The sequence below is a fragment of the Nyctereutes procyonoides genome, unplaced genomic scaffold, assembly GCF_905146905.1.
Source record: "Nyctereutes procyonoides isolate TBG_1078 unplaced genomic scaffold, NYPRO_anot_genome, whole genome shotgun sequence".
In the NCBI taxonomy this organism is placed as follows: Eukaryota; Metazoa; Chordata; class Mammalia; order Carnivora; family Canidae; genus Nyctereutes; species Nyctereutes procyonoides.
This window is the reverse complement of record NW_026575033.1, coordinates 15,692,761-15,713,785: the sequence shown is the minus strand read 5'-3', so window position 1 is coordinate 15,713,785 and position 21,025 is coordinate 15,692,761. Positions and strand designations below refer to the sequence as shown.

Genomic DNA, 21,025 nt, shown 5'->3' with positions numbered 1-21,025 from the left:
ATTCTGAAAAGAAAGCTCTAGAGAGTAGACTTGGCCAACAGTGCACGGAGAATGGTCTTTGAGCCACATGTCTCAAACTAGTCTAGGCTTTGTTGAAATTTATAGGAGATATTTTCTTAGTAATTGGACATTTTCTTCCTAAACTCATATACTTACCTTGTTCTATAACTTCACACCCAAATAACTCAAAGTTGTTTAAAAAAAGGTCTAAGAATACCAAATAAGTCTGGTTTTTCCTATACTTAGATTTTCTTCTGTTTTTAGATTAAACATTCCTTCTGCATTTCCCAGATACTCTTTATGACATTTGTCTTGAACTTTGAATGAATGTTCATTTTGACATAGATGATGTGACACAGCTACGAAAGTCATTAACTATATTTTCCTTGAGTAAAGGGAAGTTGATTTTGTCAACTTGATAAGCACTTACTAAGAACTTGCCATGAGTCAAGTGCTATTTGAAGGAAGAGGATGTATATTGAGATTAAAATTTTTAAAAATATACCCTTCAAAGAGCACACTGCAATTCTGTTGGAGAATCAAGACCAAGCTCAGAAAGCTGCAAATAAGACAAAATAAAAACATAAGGCACTGGGTAGCTCAGAATATAAGTGCTAGAAGTGGGGTGAAAGGATCTTGAGAGGAGGTAGGACAGATTCATGGGCTTTGGAGTCAAATAAATCTTGTTATGAATCCTAGTTCTGCTATCACTAAGTAGACATGTAACCTAGGGCAAGTGACATAACCTATAAACCTCATTTTACTCATTTGTAAAGCTGGGCTACTATCTACCTCACAAGTTATTACAAATAAAGAATAGGATAGTATATGTAAAGCACAAGTGTCTGGTACATCAGAGGGCTCAATAAGTAAAAGCTACTTTTATAACTAAGAAAATTACAGATTCTACATTCAACTACAGTCACCAGAAACATAGTTAATAGTGATAATACAAAAATAAAAATAAGGGACGCCTGGGTGGCTCTGTGGTTAGGAATCAGCCTTTGGCTCAGGTCATGATCCCGGAGTCCCAGGATCCAGTCCCACATCGGGCTCCCTGTGAGGAGCCTGGTTCTCCCTCTGCCTGTGTCTCTGCCTCTCTCTGTGTCTCTTATGAATAAATAAATAAAATCTTTAAAAAAATTCTAAAAAAAAGTAAATAAAAAAATTAAAATTAAAATTAAAAAATAGTGATAATAATAATAAGTAATAGTGAACCCCGATGTGCCCAGCATTCTGTTAAGTACTCTCTGCATTTTCTCATGTAATGCTTACAACAACTGTATGATAAGTATTATCACTTTACTTTTAGAAAAGGGAAAAACCTAAGGGGAGTTGCTTACATTTTAAAAAATTTCACAACTAGTAAATTTGACTTTTAAACAGGTCCTAGGTCTAATTGACACTGGACAAGTTTAATCTTCATTCAGGATCAGAATTTGTTATCTGAGATTTGAATGCTGTTGCTGATCTGTACATACTTAGTCAATCTTTGGACTTCAGTTCCCTTCTCAGTTTGAGTATTATTTAACAAAACCAAAGGCCTATTTTATAAAGTCAGATTCATAATGAATGCCAGTCTGCTCTTGGACTCTTACTGGAAATTGAGGATAACTTGGTTGCTTGATGCTATTGCTAATCTCAGTTTACTGATTAGGACCTTAGGAACAAAAGCAGGCCATATTATGTTAAGACCTCCTCTGGAGACTAGCCATGATCAATACTTATATTAGCCTCCAGAGAGAAAACATTTCCAAGCAGACACATGTGGCAAATTGGGAGTGGGGTGTGAGATACCTGCTAGGCTAAGAATGAGATTAAAAAAATGTAAGAAAAACGAGATACACCATCACCTCACTTCCTATCAATATTAAAGAAAGTGCACTATACAGACAGAGGACTAGTAATTCTGTCCAAAAAGTGCTTTAAGATAGAAAAATATCAAATCAACATGAAGCTACTCTAAAAAGAAAATAAAATCAAGCATTTCATCTAATAAATACTGTTCTCCAGAAACTAACAATGAAGCAGTAGGATACCATAACACTGCACTCTAAACTGAACTAAATAGTCTCTAATAAGCATTTTGAGATATTAAAAATACCCCCAATCAAAACTTATAAAACTAAAAACAAAAATGGACAAAACAAACAGTGGGAAGAAAGTCAATAAAAGATGCTCAAGCTCTGAAAGCAATCCCACAGATTATTAGGGACTAAGAGAGAGCAGAGTTGAATGGAAATCTAATGAAGATATTTAGGCAGGAAAACAACAAAGAAAATGAAAATGAGGTAAAAAGAAGTAAAAAAAAAAAAAAAAAAAAAGAACCTGGGTTGCTCAGTCAGCTGAGCATCCAACTCTTGGTTTTAGGTCAGGTCATGATCTCCTGGGTCATGGGATGGAACTCTGTGTTGGGCTCCATGCTCAGCAGGGAGACTGCTTGAGATTCCTCCCCCCACACATCTGCTTGCTCTCGTTCTCTCTCTCTCTCTCTCTCTCTCTCTCAAATAAATAAATCTTTAAAAAAATAAAAAAAAATTAAGGGAAAAGTGGTAGAAGTAAACAACAGGCAAAGAAGGTCTGATACATATATAATGGAGCCCCTAACAAAATAATGGAACACAAGTAATGTTTAAAAGATATAATATAAGAAATCCTAATGAAGATAAGAGAAAACAAGTCTACTTAGTGAAAACGTTTAGCAGGTACCTGGAAAGATTAACTGTGATAAATAACCCTAGAAAAATAAAAGAAAAACCCTCAGGACCTCCAGAACAAAAGATCACATTACCTATAAAAGTAAGAAAATTAGGCTAGCATCAGATTTATCAAGAGCCATATACGAGGAAAAGAAATAGTGGAGCAAGGTTTTCAAGAAACTCAAGGAAGTCAAATGTGAGCCAAGGATTTTTTTTTAAAATCCTGCCAAGATGTTCTTCAAGTACCAAGACTAAAAAACCAAAACAAAAACAGTTTTGCACATGCGACAGCTCAAAGAATACAAAGAAGTACTTTCTGAACAATCTACTCAGGACGAATTCATCCAACCAATGGAGAACTGGGGAGACTTGGCAGAAGATGTCAAGAATTTAAGTTATTTAAGTGTAAAGCGAATATTAAAGCAAAGATGGGGACATTGGTGGAAGAATAATATAAAGGTGATATAGTCTGATGACGTAGAAAGAATGTAACTAAAAAATGAAAGAAGAAAAAGGTGAGATCATTGACTGACTCTTTTAATTGGTGAGACCTGAAGGATATGATTTTAAACTGACAAACCTGTAAGAGGTTAAAGAAGGAAAAAAGGAGATTAATGGCACTATAAGTGGTAAACACACAAAACACTCACTAGAAGAAAAATGCAAATCTTCTTAAAATCCAAAACAAATTAGGCAAGGAAGACACGCCAAATAAAAATTAAAGCAACGTAAATGCGGGATCCCTGGGTGGCACAGCGGTTTGGCGCCTGCCTTTGGCCCAGGGCGCGATCCTGGAGACTTGGGATCGAATCCCACGTCTGGCTCCCGGTGCATGGAGCCTGCTTCTCCCTCTGCCTATGTCTCTGCCTCTCTCTCTCTCTCTCTCTCTGTGTGACTATCATAAATAAGTAAAAATTTTTTAAAAAAGCAACGTAAATGCAACATACTAATACACATAAAATGATTTGGCATAATTGAGCCTACACAAATCTGATATCAATAAATGTGAATGGGTTTTAACTCACCCATCAAAAGAGAGTAATTTCAAGTAAGCTCCTAAAGCAAAACCCAACTCTATGCTGTTTACAAGGAGCATAGCTAAAGCACCTCTACTTTAAGCCAAGTTAGTCTCTGGGCTAGTGTAGACCTCACTCATTATGCTGGTCCCCTACAGAACTGCTCAGGCTGCAGTGTGCCTTGCTGCATGATCCCCAAATGTACTGAAAGATGCTGGAAAAAATATCTTGTGTGATTTAAAATGTTTTAGCCCACGGTCTTTATTATAGAGCCCTGTGGGAAAAATTCCTGCTCAGCTCTTATTTTAAGAACAATTTTATGTCTTTTGAGTATTGTGTTAGTTTTTAGTTTTAAAAGCATGACTCTCAGAATGCTTGGCAACAAGTTTTATCTTAATTGGAAACAAGTGCATATGTCATTAGTTTTGTTTTTTCAACCTTATTCTACTCTATTTTATGTGCTCATCTTTATTTTTCTTGTAAAATTTCCAGCTCTTTTGTAATCTTATTATATTATCTTTTTTAAGCTGCCTTAAATACTTTATGGAAAGGATGCAGCATAAAATAATAAATAAATGAAATGTTTCAAATGTTACTTGCTATTACAAATATTGAAAAGATTAGGTTGTTTGGGAAGGAAATACAGATTTTCTGCCTTAAAAGAGAACTGTGGCATACCAGTCCCCTCATCCAGGCAGTGAGGAGTGAGAGGTCTTCTGAGGTCACTAGGAGGCTCTAAGATGCTTCTCGCTATTTCATGAACTACCTCCATCAGTACTTTGGCTTTGCAAACACTTGTTTTGTCCTCCCTGTTGACTTTTGTGAGTGGAAGGCTCACACTGAGGCAAGTTTTTCTATACTCTCATTAGTTTGTTTCTTGTTTGGGGAGAATATATTAAGATCCTTAGTATTATAATGTTTTTTTCTCAAAGGGCTTCTATTTAATAAACTTGAAAAAAAATATATTTTTAGCCTCCACTGTGTTTTCTTCTTGTGCTTTTTCCTCTTTCAAATTTATAAAGAGAGAGTCCAGTGCCATAAAGTGTTTATATTTAAAATATACTTAAGTCTTTATATATATGAATTTTGATTTTTTTAATACTTTTAACTACTTTTTCTATAGTTGTATCCTTCTGTAAGGTGACATTGGCCCTTTCTACTCATTTTCTACCAGCGGCCAAGTCAAGTTGTGTAGCATTGATTCTTATTTAATGAGAAGATGCATAGGCAAAAAAGAAAGAAAGAGAATAACAGGACACATTGTAAAGACTTCAAGGATATGAAGACTAACACATAGCAAAAGAAAATATATTCCTTCATTATTCAATAGACACTTAATTGACCACCTACTATGTTGCAGTCACTAACTCCTCTGGGGAGAAAATGTCAAGAAAACATAGCAACATAGTTTTTGACTTTACAAATATTGGCAGGGAAGACAACAAGCAGGTTTGCAAGAAGGCAAGTAAATAATAATATATTGTGATAGGGTAGAGCACGTGGTATGGTAGCACACCAGAGGGCACCTAGCCCAGACTTGGGTCAGAAAGTCTTTCTGGTGGAAGTAACATCCAGGATGAGAACTTGAGAATGAGTAAGCAAAAGAAATAAAAGAAGGAAGGAAGGAAGGAGCGAGCAGGAGAGAGGAAATAAGATTAGGGAGGGGAGGAAGAAAGGAAAGAAAAAGAAAATAGAAAAAAGGAAAGTGAAGAGAAAGTTTCAAGCATAGAAAACAAATTATTGTTAAGAAAAAGCTTGACATGGGGCACCTGGATGACTCCATCAGTCAAGCCTCTGACTCTTGACTTTGGCTCAGGTCATTATCTCAGGATTTTGAGATCGAGCCCTGTGTCAGGCTCCATGTCAGCCTGTGTCAGGCTGAATGTAGAGCCTGCCTAAGATTCTCTCCCTCACAATCTCCCCTGCACCCATTTAGCACCACTTGTGCATGGTATTTATCTCTAAAAAGTAAAAAGAAAGGAAAGAAAGGAAGAAAAAGAAGAATCAGAGAATTGAAGGTACAAAGACAGCTCAATGAACTATTTTCAAAAATTGATGGGTCTTTCCCAGAAGTAGAGACTCATGAATTCTTTCATCCCCAGTGGAGTGATGGAAGAGAAGCCATAGATCATGAAGAAATAAAAATCAGCTAACTGAACTTTTATTTAACTATAAATAAATATTTATTTATTGCGGTATAATTGACAGTACATATTTAAAGTGCACAACCTGATAAACTTTGACAAATGTATATACCTGTGTAATCATCACCACAATCAAAATAATAAACATATCCACTGCCCACAAGTTTTCCCCTGCCCCTTGATGATTTCTCCTTCCTGCCCCACATCCCATCTCTAGGCAACCATTGAATCACTAAGGAATAGTTGCACTTTTTAGAGTTTATATGAATGGAATTCTGTAGTAATTATTCTTTTTATAAATCTGGATTTTTAAAAAAACTCAGCATAATTATTTTGAGATTTACCTGTGTTTTATGTAACATATTCCATTCCTTTTTGTTGCTAAGTAGTATTCTACTGTATGGATGTACCAAAATATATTGATCATTTGCTAACTGATGGACATTTGGCTTGTTTCCAGTTTTAGACTATTACAAATAAAGATGATACAAACATTCTTGTCCAAGTATTTTTATGGAAATATACTTTCATTTCTCCTGAGTAATTAATAATAGAATGGCTGGATCATATGGTAGGGTATGTGTTCACTTTTTTAGAACGTGGCCAAAGTATTTTCTGAGGTGGTTGTGCCATTTTACTTTCCCTCAGAAGAAAATGAGTCCTAATCTCTCTATATCCTTATCAACATCTGATAAGTGTAGTCTTTTAATTTTAGCCATAGTAATGGATTTTAGTGATATCTTTTTGGCTCGGTTTACATTTACTTCACAATTAATGATTTTGACCTTATTTGCCATCAATATATTGTCTTTGTGTTCATTAAAATCTTTTCCCCACTTTTTAATTAGTTTGTCTTCTTATTGAATTTTTAGAGTTTATATATTCTGTATTCAAGTCCTTCGTCAGAAATATGATATACAAATGATTTTTCAAACCAATGTCCTTATCTTTTCATTCTTTTAATTTTTAATATCTTAATAATTTTTCCATTTGTCTTAGTACCTTTAATTTTGATGAAATATATTTTTTCTTTTGTTTATGGATTGTGCTTTTGGCATTGCATCTAAGACACATTTGCCTGGCCCAAGGTCACAGAGATTTCTCTTGTTTTCTTCTAGAGGTACTATATTTTTAGGTTTTACAGTTTGTAAATGACTTATTCTATCTATTTTTATTTGAGTATGATTAACATCCAGTATTAGTTTCAGATGTACAATATAATGATCCAACAATTCTATACATTATTACTCTCTGCTTATCCCAATAAGTGTACTCTTACTCCCTTTCATCTATTTCATCTGTCTTCCACCCAACTCCGCTCTGTTAATCACCAGAAGCAGATAGACTATTGCAATTTATATGGCTTTGTGTAGAGTGGCATAAAGGCTGTACATAAGTTCCAAATGTAGCATTTAGAATTCTTAGATCCACTTTTTACCTACAACTATGATGAATCATATAATTTCAACAATAGCTAATATTAGGAAAAAAGAAAATAAAAAATAATCTGATTTCTGGGTGTTGGTAATATTTTTACAAATACAGTAATTATTGTAGGACAAATTCTCTTGATGCATCTACTTACATGAGTTCTGTTCCTAATGTGAGTTACATTATGTTACTCTACCCTTCAGTACATTTCTTATTTATTTTCCCCACAACTTGCTTTTTATTCATCTTCCTTGAAATGCATTTGTCTTCTCTAGGCACTTTCTAGGCTTAATGGTATGGTAGAAGAAGCTCTGAATTTTGAGACAGATTTGCCTCCAAATTTTTATTCTCCCACCTTATAATTAAGAGAACTTTTGGAAACTTATTTTACCTGTCAGTGAACATAATTTTCTTAAAAAGTAAGAATGGAGCTGAAAGCTTATGTCAAAAAGTTGTTGTGAGGATTAAATGAAGCAATACGTAAAGTGGCTGCCATAGAGTAGACCCTCAGCAAATGTTTATTCTCCTTCTTTTTCATTATGCAATAATATAATATAGTAATATAATATGCTGATCTGAAGTTATGATACAATAAATTTAGGAGGTTAGATCTATTTTTCTAATAACCCTTTTCTCACTAAATTTCAATGTTTTTGTTTATTTCAAACTTTTAAACCAACAGTTCATACTTAAAAGGTAAACTCCTGAGATGGGTCCTGATACTTGTTGTAAATATAGACTTTAACATATAAGTAGATAGATTGGGAGCCAATACAGTTCACTTTTTTGGTGAATTGTGCCTTCCTGATAATATGTGCACAATTCTATTGATATGAAAAAATCAGGGGAAACATAACATTTACCTTTATATATGTCCTGTAATTGGGGAAGGAGGGTGAAGTCGAAATAAAAGATATGCCTTTTTTTAAAAAAAATGTATTTGACTATAGTTGACACATGATATTACATTGGTTTCAGGTGTACAACATAGTGATTCAACATCTCTGTACATCATGCTATGCTCACTACAAGTGTACCTACCATCTGTCAGTATACAACACTATTATTGTATCATTTACTATATTCCCTATACTATGTCTTTTATTCCCATGACTTACTTATTCCATAACTAGAAGCCTGTATCTCCCACTCCTCATCACCTATTTGCTCACCCCCCCACCACCCTTTCCTCTGGCCATCCTCAGTTTGTTCTCTGTATTTATAGATCTGATTTTGGTTTTAGTTTGTTTGTTTATTCTTTTTTTTTTTTTTTAGATTTCACATATGAGTGAAATCATACGGTATTTGTTTTTCTTGGTCTGACTTATTTCACTTAGCATAATACCACCTAGGCCCATTAATGTTGTCACAAAGGCCTTACAAAGTACATATCTGTAAGGGGTTAATATCCAAAATAAATAAAGAACTTACACAACTCAACACCTAAAAAAACGAACTACAATTTAAAAAATGGGCAGAGGACCTGAATAGACATTCTTCCAAAGAAGACATACAGATGGCCAACAGATGCATGAAAATATGCTCAATATCACTAATCATCAAGGAAATATAACGCAAAACCACAATGAGATATCACCTCACATATGTCAGAATGGCTAAAATAAAAAAGATAAGAAATAACAAGTGTAGGCAAGGATGTGGAGAAAAAGAATTCTCATGCACTGTGGGTGGGAATGCAAATTGGTACAGCTGCTTTAGAAAACTATACAGAGGTTCTTCAAAAAATAAAAATACATGATCCAGTAATTCTACTATACTATTTACCCAAAGATAATGAAAACATTAATTTCTATTATATTTTCTAAGAATTGATCTCGTCTAAGCTTTAGAGTGTATTGGTATAAAATTGTTTTAATATCCTCTTATTTTAAATACCTGCAGTATCTGAAGTTATGTCCACTTTTTATTCCTATTACTACAAATTTTAACCTTCCTTATTTTATTGTTACTTGATATTGCCAAAGGTTTATCCATTTTGTTAGTATTTTTAAGGAACCAACTTTTGTCTTTGGTGATTCTCTGAATTTTATCTTTGTTTTCTGTAACATTAAGTCAGCTCTGTATTAGTTTTATATTGCTGTGTGGCAAATGACCACAAACTTAGCAACCTGAGCGATACCCATTTATTATCCTAATCTGGACATGGTTTAGCTGGATCGTCTGCTCAGGGGCCCCCAGGCTGAAATGAAGGTGTTGGCTGGGGCGATGATTCTCATCTGAAACCTGGGATTTTTTTTCCTAGCTCACTGGTTTTAACAGAATTTGTAGTTCCATGACAATGGTCCCCCTCATTTTCTTGCTAGCTCGTGATGGGACCATTCTCAACTTCTAACAACCAAACACAGTTCTTTGCCATGTGGCCCCCATAGGCTGTTCACAGCATGGGTACTTGCTTTATTTCAGATCAGCAGGAGAACCCCTGCTAGAGTTTTGAATCTCTTTGACTTCTGTCTCAGGCCTCTAGATCCTCTTTTAGAAGGATTCACCCAATTAGGTGATACCAACCCGTAAGCAACAATAGAGGATTAGATTGAATGTGTCCACAAGGACAGAAATCTTGAAGTTCTTATATTTATTTTTATTTTTATTTTTTAAGAGATTTTATTCATCCATTCATGAAAGACAGAGAGAGAGAGAGAGGCAGAGACACAGGCAGAGGGAGAAACAGGCTCCATGCAGAGAGCCTGACATGGGACTCAATCCCGGATCTCCAGGATCATGCCACAGGCCGAAGGCAAGCACTAAACCACTGAGCCACCCGGGCTGCGCCTTATATTTATTTTTAAAAGAAACACTTATGTCAGTTTTATTCTGTTTACCACTTCTGAAATTTGATGATTAGTTCATTAGTTTTCTAAAGTATTTTTCAAAATCCATTATAATTTCCTCTTTGCTCAATGCATTATTAAAAGTATATTTGAAATTTTTTGAATGTATGGGTTTTTAAATTTATTTCCCTTTAATTATTAATTTCTTCCTTAATTTCATTGTAGGAAAGAAAATATTGACTGTGTGATGTCAATACTAGAAAACTTGTTGAAAATTTTTTCATTTTCTTATTATACTGCTGTCAATGTCTTCCTTATATTGTTGAAGTCATGTTATTTTGTGCATACCTACTCATAACCATTGTATGTTTTTGATCAATTAAATCTTTTATCACTATGTAAGACCTCCTCATTATTAGAACTCTAGTGTTTGTGTGGTATAGTTTTTCTATCCTTATATTTAAAATTAAAAAAAATTTATTGTGTCATAGTGTCTCTTATCAACATATATACAGCTGGATTTAAAAAATCAAGTCTAGCAACTTGGCCTGCTAATTGGAGTTCTCAGCACAGTTATATTTTTGTTATTACTGGCATATGTGAGCTAATTCCTGCATCTTATTTTATGCCTTCTATTTGCTCTACTGTTCTATGTTTTTTTTTTAAATTCTCCTTCCCTATCTTATTTTACATTAGTTAGAAAAATAATAGAATTATTTTAGAGTAAGATTATTAATAATTATTAGTAACATAATTATTATTTTGGAAGTTACACATCCTAATCTATTTTTTATAATTCTTTAAGATACGTAAGCATTCATGTTTAATCTGTTAACACATAAATTTAATCAACATTTTGGTTCTCCTTTGAAACTCAAAACATTTAAAATTTTAACCACCTTCCAAACATTAAATTCTATTTCCATCATCTTGCAACTTCACATTATTTTTATTCACTTAGTGTTATTTTCTTTGCTATTCATTTCTTATACCACCTGAATGAATTTTTTATTCTAGAAATACATTTATTTTAGAATTGAAGTGAAATTTATAGATGGTAACCACTTTCATTTTTAGTTTCTCTGAAAAATATCTTTGTACCACTCATTCTTTTTTTAAAAATAATTTATTTATTTGAGAGAGTATGAGCAGGGGTGGTGGGGAGAGGCAGAGGGAGGTAGAGAAGAAGGCACCCCACTGAGCAGGGAGCCTGACGCAGGGCAGATCTGGGATCATGACCTGAGCCAAAGGTAGATGCTTAACCTACCGAGCCACCCAAGTGCCCCTATACCACTCTTATTCTTGAGAATGATTTTCTTTGTTTTTCAGCTGTATTGATAATTATCTTGTCTTGGCACCTTGAAGATGTCATTCCTCTGTTCTCTGGCTTCCATTTCATTCCCTCCTGGACAAAGCTGGTCCTCATTATTTGCAGTAGTTTTGTTCTATGAAGTTGCTGTAAACACTGAATTAGCAAATACTGAACTATTGTTCCTAGAAGTAATATAGAGTTAGGTTCCTGTGAGCTTCTGGTCACAACATTTTCATCAAAGATCAATATATAACCTTGTTTTTATGTGTTCATATATATTGTTGATTCATTAACATTGAATTCACAGCCAGCAGCACTATAACCCACGACTGAAGGAAGCTTACCTAAAGACGTTTGTCAGGCACATCACAACCTTCTTGCACTTCAGGACACTAAGATTGCACTTCAGCACCAAACATTTTCAACAGAAAAATCACCAACAAAAAAGCACATCCAGAAACATATAGGACTTTTTAGACCTGAGCTCAGACAACAGTGATTGTCCTTTTATCAAATATGCTCATAGACTGAATAACTTCATCCATAAAATCAAAGAATCTCTGGCAACTTTTGAATGTATTCCAAGTTGCACTTTATTTTGTTTTATATTTGTGGAAGTAGATCCTGAAAGGTATCTTCCAAACAAAGAGAAACTTATTAATTTCTGCTGTTGATAACCTTCTAGGTGAAAAAAATCAAGGATATATATATATATATATATATATATATATATATATTCCTCTAAAACTTTTTCATGCATATGTACACATACAAAATATAGTCTTAAATAGAAAGAAAAGTGGCATTTTAATATATATAATGTTTTGGAACTTTTTTTCATTTAACAGTCAGCTCAAAATGTATCACAAATCTAAATACACTAATCTAGTGTACATGCATGTGACACTAGACACAATCCTACCCTTATTTGTTCTAACAAAACATGAGGGCAAATGATTGATTACATTGTTTTTTTCTGTTTGTTTTAAATATTTATTTATTTGAGAGAGAGGGAGACAGAGCATGAGCAGGGATAAGGAGACAGAGGGAGAGGGAGAAGCAGATTCCTGGCTGAGCAGGGAGCCCAATGAGGGGCTCCATCCCAGGACCCTGAGATCATAACCCGAGCTGAAGGGAGACATGTAACCAACTGAGCCACCCAGGCACCTGAAAACGTTGTTGTTGTTGTTTTCTTTAAATCAGTTAGCATGATTCAAGTAACAAATACACAGAAGGGAAAGGAAGCAGAACTGGCTTTATCCTGGGCCCAGCAAGTTTCCACAGAGTTTCAGTGTTCACAGCTTCCCAAGGCAGAAGGACTGGTAGCAAAGCCTAGAACATACTCAATAGGAAAAGGAAACCCTGTGACCTCAAAGGGCTGCACTCTCTACAAAAGAGTACCTGTCTCAAAATTTGGTGTTAGGTAGAGAAGAAAAATACTCTCTAAGAATTTAGATACACAAGCTGGGATTCATGGAGGTTACCTGTCTAAATGTATACTATCCTGGTGGCTCAAAAAACCTTCAAGTATTCAACTCAGTTTAAATGGTCTCCCAGGGAGTGCCTGAGTGGCTCGTTGGTTGAGCATCTGCCTTCTGGGGTCCTGGGATCGAGTCCCACATCAGGCCCCCTGCAGGGAGCCTGCTTCTCCCTCTGCCTGTGTACCTGCCTCTCTGTGTCTCTCATGAATAAATAAATAAAATCTTTAAAAAAAATGGTCTCCTAAGTCTAAAAAGTCCTCGATGTTTCTGGTTCGGTTGTTCTGCTACATTCCCAGAGTACTTACATAACTATTGTGATTTCATAAGTAGGTGTGTCCCTTAGAATCAGTGAGAGATCTCAGGAAATGAGAATCAGCTAAGTGGTATATTTTAATATAAGTGGCCTTAATGAATATAAAAAGGGAATCATCTACTTATGAAACTTCTGGATGAATGTGGCAAACTAAAATTCTAGTCAAATGCATTTTATTAAAGGTCACTATTTTAAGGTTAATTTTAGGATCCTTAAGTAAAATTTTCCTTTTGTTGGGGACAGGAGGTGCTGGCTCCTCCAAACCTTGGAGCAATGATAGAATGTACATATATACACTTTAAAATTATTTTTCTGAAATGACTGTATCAAAAATAGCCTATAATTTTAAATTTTTTTCACTTGGAGATGCTGCATTTAATCTAAGGATTTAAAAAGACACCAAGGATTTAGATACCTTAATAAGCTCAGATTCACATCACAAGAGAAACATAGTAAATATGTAACAGCCGGAAGTTTCCCTCCCACCCACTGTTAGTCCCTGCCACCCTTTCCAACTGAGTCCTTGAAAGTGAAATTGTTCTTATTCCCCTGTGCTTCTCCAATATGCTCCAACAGCAGTCAGGGAACTCAGAGGAGATTTTAAACATGCAACTCTGGCCAGTTTTCTGCTCAAACCTTTCAGTGATTTCCCTTCTCTCTTAGGACAAGGTCCACATTCCTTAATATGGCTCATGGACCCTGGAAACTGAAGCCCTGGCACCTGCCCACCTTCGTAGCCCACCTCTCTCCATTCTGCTGCAGCCACCCCGCCCATCTCTTGCTCCTAGAACAAGCTACCTCCCACTCAGTCTTCACAGGGTTATTTTTTTCTCCTTGGAATCATACTCTTCCACTCTGTTGCCTGGCTAGCTTCAGGTCTCTGCTTAAATGTTACTTCCTCAGGGAAGCTCTCTCTGAAGCTCTTTGTTCTCTTCCTTCCCAGTACTTAGCCATTTTGAAATTAAATAATTATCTGTGTAAGTATGTGTTTAACACCTCTCTCCCCAAAGGCCATCAATGCTATGGGCAGAGAATACTTGTAATTCTACCTCATGACTGCATTACTACCACCTAGCACAATGCTTTGCACATTGGAGAAACTCCAAAATTATTTATTGGATGAATGGATGAATGAATGAAAAAATGGGGTGCAAGTCAAGGAGACAATCTTAGACCTAAAAACACGAATGTTAGCTAGCACTGGATCTCTAGGTATTTATTTGCTGTAGAGAACATGTTTAACCTCTATAATTACCAAATACGTTGAGAGAGTCATTTGCCATCAGTGGTCAATCTGGAGAGACATCTTGGGCAGTGAGCTGACGGAGCCTGCTGTGACCATGTTCCTGTTGAAAGCTTTTATCAGCAACTCAGATGAGGATGTTGGTGTACTGTTAATGAGACTGACAAAAAAAAAAGCTGGAGTGAGTGACATCATGTGTCCAAAAGGGTCTCACTCAACAGGTTAGAAAAGTGGATCAAATAACAACAGGCAATTTAATAAGGGAAAATACAGATCATTGGACCTAGGTACCCCAAATCTAATTGAGCAACTACAAGAGAAAGGACCTTAAGAGCAAAACACGTGAAGTGCATGGACGTTTTAACTGACTGCATGAGTCAGCCATGTGGCGTGCCTGCCAGAGATGCTGATTTGATGTTAGGCTCCTTTAATAGAAGCAGTGTGTGGAGAATGATCGAAGTCATGGAATTTCCCCCATCAGACCACCCTTGTGGTGCCATATCCAGTTCTGAGATGCAGATGTTGGGGGCGGGGGTACAGACTGCTGCACACTACTGATACTTCCAAACCGTGTCACAGGAGAAAGAGTTGAAGGGCTGGGGATTCCTAGTTAATGAGGAGTAGAATTTGGTAGAATATAATAGGGTTGTCAAGTAAAAGGCAAGGCCATTAGATTTATTCTCTTGTAGATTGGAAGAGACACCCAGGGCCACCAGGGAAGTGTGTCTCAGCTTAATGTGAGGAGCTGCCCAGCAAGGAGGTGGGCTCTGTTGGTTCCCCCTCTACTAAAGGAAATTACACTTCAAGAATTACACAGGAAAGTGCGAAATGAGCTGTGGGAAGCTCTCTCTGTCAGCTTAAGGGGGCCATCCCAAGGGAGAGTCCCTCCCTCTCTAGTGCATGTCTAGAACCTTGTGTAGTTTGGCCCTTTGGCATAATTGAAGTGCCAAACCAGAGAGAAATGTCCAGTTAAAAAATTGTAGAGATCTCATCCATTGTGTCTAGAATTTCCTGATCCAGCCTAACTCTAGAGAATAATCTATTTCTCTTTGTTTTTGTCACATGGGCCACCATTAGAAGCAACAGAGTGGAGGCTGAAAGACCACTTGTTATAGAGGGAATTTGTGCCTGGGTAAAAATTGGATGAGCTGCTGTTAAGGTCCCTCATCACTGAGTTTCTGTCTTCCCAGTAGAAGGCAGAAGTAAGAGCTCTGGAGTTAGGGGGGAATTAGGAAAAGATGGGGGAAATGGCATAAAGAGCCTTTACCATATGTGATGAAATACAAGGAAACTTAGAATGATGATCATATTCTATAAGGCTGTTTTTCACAATTGTGGTGGTCAATAAATATGCTTAGGTACCCCACCCCAGGAGCACTGCAAGCCCTTGGCCCCAGAAGACTGCAGAGAGATCATGGATGAGACAGAGGAAGTTCCCCTTCTAGAGAGAAAAACAAAGTGCATCTCTTCCTGCTCACATCCCATTTTCTGTTATTCTCTTTGAATCTACTTGATGGAATTCATTTTCTATGAAGGGGTCAATAAAAGGTAACTGAAAAAGGATACATGGTCAACTAAAAATTATTTTTCTTTAGTTCTCTTTCTCTTCCTCTCTTCCTTGGCTTGGACCTGAAAACTTACTTTCAGGAAAAACAAACAAACAAACAAACAAAACACATGTAGCTAAGATTGTCCATCAACCTGTGTCAGAGGGTGGCATGCAAATATTCTCATGAAAAGTTTAGCTCAGAATACATACATTTGATGATATCCATCACTAAAGGAAGCAAAGAGTTGTTCTCTCTGTTATGAAATAAATTCATTGATTAAAAGACTGCATTTTCCAAAAGAGTACACTTCAGACTAGAATTTGATATTGCTTTCTAAGCATACAGCCATAGCAATAGGAAAACTGACTTGAATTTTAAAACATAGGGATTTCAGAAATGCAGCCGGGCTTGACATTTATTAGCTGCCTATTTGCAAATAACGTAACTCGCCTATGCCTAAATTCCTTCATCTGTAAGGTAAGAATAATGATACGTACCTTGAATAGTTCTTACAAGTGTGAAATAAAATGTACAGAGGGCCTGGCACAGCAAAAAGCAAGCACTCAGTTAATAGGAGTCATTGACAGAGCTGGGGCCACACCATGGTCAGTCTTGCAGGATACAGAGCTGTGGCTGCCGGGGGCTGCAATTGGAGTGCACAGCTTAAATAGCATTAGCTTTGGGGAGTTGGAGAGAGATGTCCATTAACTTCAGATCTTCACCAGGGAAGGACACATTAATTCCAGTCACTTCTTTGATGGATACCCTGATAATATAAAGGAAGTAACATCAGTTATTGAAAATGACTTGAATTAAATTTCATTAAACTTTCTACAAGTAACTTATGCACTTCTGTAATTACTTCTGTCTGGTCACTGGGTGTCACTTGGTACCAGCCTGCTGTTCTGAAGAAATGATGTGACCACAGTGTAGTAGGCAGTGGGTACTATTAGTGTACCCATCTATTATCAGTGCCCTTGCTTCCCTGAAAGAGCCAATGATGTTCAAGTACATCTAAGTGAGAGCAGTTTGAGAGAGTCAAACTCAAAGGTGACTTTTTGTTTTTGTTTTTGTTTTGTTTTGGTGGTTGTTATTTTTTTTTTAAACGTGTTATGTGCATGTCCCAGATAGGCCAGCTAGGAAAGAGGTAATATATGGTTGAATTATCTAAAGTGCTTAAGAAATGACCCTGATGGCATATCCACAAGGGTTAGGAAACAGAATTTATTTCTTGGTTTGGCATTTTGGCAGAAATTACTTGGCATTTGTCACTTGAAAGATAAACAGAAGTTCTGATTTCCGTTCTCAAGAAAATACACTTGGCTCCTTACTTTCTCTGTGCTTACCCCTTGGTCCTCATTTTGTGTTAGAATTTGACAGGATAGGCTCAGTACTATGCATTTAGTTAATTTGATGAGTTCACATACTCTCAATCCTCAGTTATTGAATACTTCAAAGATGAATATTGCTGCAACTTGTTGAATATGCAACATACATATTATTTGAGTGGCATTTTATAACAAATGGTGATAATTTACTATTTACATAATACTTTGAAAGCATTTCAGATTAGCTTTTAAAAAAAAGATTTTTATTTATTTATTTATGAGAGAGAGAGAGAGAGAGAGAGAGAGAAAGAGAGAGAGGCAGAGACACAGGCAGAGAAAGAAGCAGGCCCCATGCAGGGAGCCTGACTGGTACTCCAGGATCATGCCCTGGGCTGAAGGCAGGTGCTCAACTGCTGAGCCACCTGGGGGTCCCCAGATTAGCTGTTATTAATAATAAGTAGTTAAATATGTAAGTGAGCTTAGTGGGCAAGAGAAAAATAAAAATTTGATTTTTCCATGAAAAGGTTGAAACTCGGGAAGATAGAAAAATACACATGTGTATTTGTCTGTGTATACATATGTGGGACAAATACATGTCCCAAGAGACCTGACCGAAGGAGAATAATTGGACCAAAATTTAGGCTGCCCGGTGAACCTGGCTAAGGTTTCACTGGAGTCAGCGACCTGCTCCCACTCCCAGGGCTTTTGCGCAAAGACTGGAAGCTGTCAGCAGCCTGGGTTCTGAGAACATTCCTGCCCCGGGAAGGAAGGCTTGTGGTGAGCTCCTGGGGCTTTCCAGCGCTGACCGCCAGCCTTGGCAACCAGGAGTAGCGAAACCTGGCCTTGAAGTTATCAAGAGCCTCTTCTAACATACCCGGCTCTAAGCAGAGGTCACTATTTTCAGGGTGACTCAAGTCCTGGGGTCAAATGGAGATGACTGGAGGGGTCTAGGAACAGATCTGGTCCTTCCAATAAGGGGACTGAGGGTAACATTAGAGTGTGTAGATTGGGAGGGTCCGTGGTTGGTTCTTCCTGGAGGAACTGCCTGGATGCCTCGTGGACCAGAGTGATGAGGGTGGATTACGTTGGCTTCCATAATCCTGGGAAACGTGTTAAATCATGAGGTCACATGAAGTGTGTGTGTGTGTGTGTGTGTGTGTGTGTGTGTGCCGGGGTGGGGGGGATACCGTGCAAGGGAGGAGGAAGTCCTCGTTTCCCGGGTCCCCCCTGAGGGAGGAGGGCTCTCCACGGCGCCGCCTCTCCTCCCCATCTCGCACTTCTCGTGGCTCAGACCAGGCCCCATCCACGTTCTCTTGCTCCGTCCCAGGCCCGCATCCGATCTCCCGCTCGGTCCAGACAAGCACTCGTGCGGGACGGGGAGGTTCGGGGTTTGTTCCGGCCGGCGCCGAGGTCGCTGCGGTCAGAGCCGGCGCGGGGAGGAGGAGGACCCCGGGCGCAGCCGTGGTGGGTGCGCCCTGCCAAGCAGGGCGGGGGCGCCGGAGCGCGCACGCGGAGGAGGGGAGGGGAGGGGAGGGGAGGGGAGGGAGGGAGGGGAGGGGAGGGGGAGGGAGGGAGCGGGTGGGGCGTGCGAGCGAGGGAGCCGCGAGCGGAGGGAGCGCGCCCGCCGCCGCCGCCCTCCTCGGGAGAGAGGCTGGAGTGAGGCTGTGCGAAGCGCCGCATTTCAATGAGCGCCGGCAGAGCCACCTCCCCGCGCTAGCGGCTGCAGCCCAGACGCCCGCGCCCCCGGCTGCTGCAGCCCGGCCTCGGCCCCGCCGCCGCCCCGCCGCCCCGCCGCCCCGGCCGCGCCCCAGCCCGCGAGCGCAGCACCAGGAGGCCGCCCCGAGCGCGGCCACGAAGACCCCGGCGGCGTCTCTCCGCGGACCGGTGCGTGGTTTGCCTCCGCTGGGAAGGGAGCTGCGGGCAGGGCCGCCGGGGACCCCGCCGGGGGCTCGCGGCGCCCGCTTCCCCCGCAGCCGGCGGGCGCCGAGGACGCCCGGGGCGTGGAGGGCAGGGCGGGCGCCCCCTCGGCCGCCGCCGCCTCCCCGCCCGCCGTTCCTCGAAGGGCGCTGCCCGGCCCTGGCCAGGCTGGCCTCGGCCGGGGCGGCGCGTACGGGCGGCTCCGGGGCTGCTGGCACCTGCGTCTTTTGTCTGGTGCCACCGGCCTCGAACGGGGAGCGGGGCGCGCGCCCCCCGCCCGCCCCGCCAGGCTGCTGGCCGCGTTGTTGGTGGAGGTGGGACCCGGGGCGGAGGAGCTGGGCGAGGTGCTTGTCGTGGTCAGAGCTGGCCACGGAGCGAGGACCAAGGCTGCGCCTAGAAGGAGTGGCCGAGCCAGGCCTCTTATTGTGTGCGCTTCCCCGTGCGCCCGGGAGGGTGGTGTGCTTGAAGATGGGGCGGTCTGTGGTGGGGGGCGGCCGCCGTGTGGGTGCTGCAAGTACATTTGCAGCGGCTCAAGTTCCTTCGGGGGCAGCGAGGCTGCCTCAGGTACAGATTAGTACCTGCAGTGCTAAAAGCGTGCAGAGAGGAAATGGCATTTTGCTCCTAGTGGGAGCGCATGCACAGCCCTGCGTTGCCCCACAAAAGAGGCTGCTTTTGAAAACCAGGTTTGCGCGGAATCACTGCTGGGTTCGGAGAGGAAATGCTTGTAAGAGGTAGAGCAAATGAAAGGTTTCATTCAAAGCAGCTCCCTCTCCGCACCTGTGACCGGGTGTCCACATTATGGTGCACACGCATTCAGCGGCCACACTGCAGGGTGTTCCGTGAGTGCGCTTTATGAATGTTCCCAAATAGATCACCTTTCCTCTGGAAAGGAAAGTAGGACAGTCTTTTGAGTATGAAATGTCACATGAAGGAGGGTCAGAAGGAATTTTAAGAGGGGTTATACATAGGAACATTATAAAAGAGTGACACACAGCCTGTGACGTGTCCAAGGTGGTGCATGCACTCTGAAGGTGTGTGTGTGTGTGTGTGTGTGTGTGTGTGTGCATCCTTCTTATTCCACGCCTGCCCATCCACGGGCATCCTGATCCCACTGGCAAAATATGCCTTGAGACTTTCAGGTCCAGCATCTATTTAGATGTGGTCCTCTTTATGCCAAATTATTCTGTGTGTGTGTGCGCGCGCGCGCGTGCACGCATGCACGCGCATGTATAAATCTCTGAAACAGGAACTCATATCCTTATCTAGAGAAGGATGAACAGAGGTTTCTCAAAATGGTGAGAAATTCCACAGAAGACAATTAAGGATACTGATTTCTTGACATGGCAGTGTTTATAGAAAAATCTCTGATAAGAGCCAGGCCCCCTTCTTCCCTTCCCAAGTGTCTATAATCTCTTCGGTTAGGGTGATGTGGTTACCTTCTCGGTACCATGATGCATGTGTGGCTCAGACCCCTAGCCACCAATGGTCTGTAAATGTGTGTCTCTGTGCTTTAGCGGTTTCCTGTGCAGAAAGCAAGAACCTGTGAATCTTCTTCAGGAGCTCGTGGTTCGAATGTATGACTAAGCCTACTGAAGAGCTGAGCCAGCCAAAGCAAGAGAAGGAACACCTATTTTGATGTTGCACATAATTGTTGGAACATTAGGGTGTATGGTGTGGTTTTTGACATTCATTTAGTGGTAGCTATAGCTTGGAAAATGATTTCACTTTGAGTGTGGTTTTTCTTTGTCACCAACATTATTGTTGACTTTTGGGCAGGCTCAGTGAAGAGAAGTAAAAGATAT

General features: G+C 39.7%; 1 protein-coding gene across 5 annotated transcripts in view; it reads left to right on the top strand.

Annotated features, from left to right (window-relative positions):
• The first annotated feature begins 18,735 nt into the window (after positions 1 to 18,735).
• Positions 18,736 to 21,025, top strand: part of DCLK1 (doublecortin like kinase 1) — a 335,386-nt gene continuing 333,096 nt past the window's right edge. For 4 of the 5 annotated variants that reach the window (XM_055317267.1, XM_055317265.1, XM_055317271.1 and 1 more), the window contains exon 1: positions 19,094 to 19,190. The gene's annotated coding sequence lies outside the window, so the exon portion shown is untranslated. Of the gene's footprint in view, positions 18,771 to 19,093; positions 19,191 to 21,025 lie in introns of those variants that run through there. The other variant, XM_055317266.1, reaches the window with a different exon arrangement.